Genomic DNA, 3,083 nt, shown 5'->3' with positions numbered 1-3,083 from the left:
GCAGCTGAGGCCCAGCCTGCCTCGGGGGAGCGGCAGTAAGGAGGGGCTCCCTCAGCCCCCGTCTCACCGTCTAACTGTCTCACTGTCTCACTGTTTCACCGTCTCACCGTCTCACCGTCTCACCGGAAACGGGTCTGACGCTCTGAGGTCTGGCTGCAGCCCTTTGGTACTAACCCGTCACATCGGCGCATCTGAAGTCACTGTCATTCGAAGGCGGAATTCACTTTTGTTTCAGAGCTTCAGTTTCTATGCCGCAATTAGGACTTTTTACTTGTTTTTTTTTTTTTACTTTTTTTGATTTTTTATTTGAAGTTACAGTGTCTTCGAATACTAAGTTAAAAGCAAAAATGGAAAAGAATAAGGCTTAAAGAAGATTTAAATAAACTGGATTTATAAAAAATAAGGCCAGATACAGAACAAATAAAACACTAAAACAAAGAATTCAAACAAAATATTTAAAGGGCTTACTAATTTTTATTTAATCCTCACCTGAGGATATGTTTTCATTGATTTTAGAGAGAAAAATGAGGGAGGGAGAGGTGGGGGGGGGTGCGGGGGGCGGGGGAGAGAAGCAACATTGATGGGTTGCCTTCTGTATGTGTCCCGCCCACCCACAGCCCAGGCCTGTGCCCTGACGGGGACTCTAACCTCATCCTTTTCCTGTACAAGACGACCCGCCAACCAGCTGAGCCACCGGCCCAGGAAAGACATAGCCACCTGGTATTGATTCTACAGATGGTTGGTCAATTATTTCCCCCAAAGTATTACTTCCCCTTTTAAAAAACCTCCCATTACCACATGTTATGTGAAAATATTGTGTCTCGCCACCATTACTATGTAGTTTGTGAAAAACAGGGCACAGCAATTCTGCACGAATCCCATGTAGACTGACTGTGTGCTGCGCCGTTTATTAATGGAAAACATCCCGTGCGTTTGCACGTCTGCTGTTGGTGACGTTTCACCAGATCAGATGTCCAGCGAGGCTGACCGCGGTCCTTCCCTCCTGCCCTATGAGTGCCCGCAGCACTCTGGATTATAGACATTATTTACAAGATCTAAAGGCAGGGCCTTTGAATTTATATTTCCGAATTTATATCTTATGGAACAATTCTGGGCATAAAGTGGAAGATAAAATATATTTATTAAGTGACTCAACAGGCCCTAGCTGGTTTGGTTCTGTGGATAGAGTGTCGGCCTGCGCACTGAAAGGTCCCGGGTTCAAGTCCAGTCAAGGGCATGTACCTCGGTTGCAGGCTCTGGTCAGGGCTCCTGTGGGAGGCAACCAATCAATGTGTCTCTCTCACATTAATGTCTCTCTCTCTCTCTCTCTGTCTCTCCCCCTCTCACGCTCTCTAAAAATCAATGGAAAAATATCCTCATGTGAGGATTAACAACAACAATAACCAACAAAGAAGAAAAAAATGAATAAACAGTTGATTTAGTTTTTAAGAAGAGGATTGGTGGTTATCTGATTAGAAGTCAATGTTAAATAATGTATGGGATTATTATGAATTGAATAAATTACTAATTGAATAATTTCATTCTCATTGGAATGTAAATGTTTTTCTATATAGTCACATCTTTTTCTCTGGAGCGTCCTGTCCCAACCTCACTGACTGATTTTGTTAAAGAAAATGCAATTTGGTAAAACAGAATTTTCTCAGATGCTTCAATTTTTAGCACCAGCTCCTACCAAGAAAATTTTAGATCCAAAAGAAGATACCACATTCCTTAAAATTCCCGAGTCAGCTTTGGGCTGGCAGTGATGTGGTGGACTCTCTTTTCTGCTTTGTTCACCTTTTTGGATCTTTTAAACAAGATCCTTAGATTTTAGGGGCAAACATGCTAAAATCACAAAGTACCATGTTAACTGATTTTGGAAAATTTCTTCCCCCTACTGGGGATGGAGCCCACCACCAAGGTACACGCCCTTGACCAGTATCGAATCCGGGACCCTTCTGTCTGCAGGCTGATGCTCTATCCACTGAGCAACACCGGCCAGGGCTCTTTTATCACTGTATTAGCTCTCCATCTTGTTAAATTTTCTCTTTACTTTTTATTATTTTTAGAAATAGAGCCTTGCTATCTATTTTCTTTTTTTTATTAAATCTTTATTGTTCAGATTACATTTGTTCCTCTTTTTTCCCCCCCATAACTCCCCTCCTCCCAGTTCCCGCCCCCCCGCTCCGCCCTCACTCCCCACCCACTGTCCTCATCCATAGGTGCACGATTTTTGTCCAGTCTCTTCCCGAATCTCCCACTCCCCTTTCCCCCCCAAGAATAGTCAGTCCATTCCCTTTCTATGTCCCTGATTCATTATAATCACCAGTTCATTCTGTACATCAGATTATTTATTCACTTGATTCTTAGATTCACTTGTTGATAGATGCATGTTTGTTGTTCACAATTTGTATCTTTACCTTTTTCTTCTTCCTCTTCTTAAAGGATACTGTTCAGCATTTCGTATAATACTGGTTTAGTGGTGATGAACTCCTTTAGCTTTTCCTTATCTGTGAAGCTCTTTATCTGACCTTCAATTCTGAATGATAGCTTTGCTGGATAAAGTAATCTTGGTTGTAGGTTCTTGGTATTCAGCACTTTGAATATTTCTTGCCACTCCCTTCTGGCCTGCAAAGTTTCTGTTGAGAAATCAGCTGACAGTCATATGGGTATTCCCTTGTAGGTAATTGAGTCTCTTTCTCTTGCTGCTTTTAAGATTCTCTCTTTGTCTTTTGCTCTTGGCACTTTAATTATGATGTGTCTTGGTGTGGTCCTCTTTGGATTCCTTTTGTTTGGGGTTCTCTGCGCTTCTTGGACCTGTAAGTCCGTTTCTTTCACCAGGTGGGGGAAGTTTTCTGCCATTATTTCTTCAAATAGGTTTTCAATATCTTGCTGTCTCTCATCTTCTGGCACCCCTATTATTCTGATGTTTTGTACGCTTGAAGCTGTCCCAGAGGCTCCTTACACTATCTTCGTATTTTCGGATTCTTTTTTCCTTTTGCTTTTCCGGTTGGGTGTTTTTTTGCTTCTTCGTAATTTCAAATCTTTGACTTGATTCCTTGGGAATCCTCTGGGTCTGCTAT

This window comes from Myotis lucifugus, unplaced genomic scaffold (genome assembly GCF_000147115.1).
Source record: "Myotis lucifugus unplaced genomic scaffold, Myoluc2.0 scaffold_368, whole genome shotgun sequence".
Classification (NCBI taxonomy): Eukaryota; Metazoa; Chordata; class Mammalia; order Chiroptera; family Vespertilionidae; genus Myotis; species Myotis lucifugus.
This window is presented reverse-complemented; position numbering follows the sequence as displayed.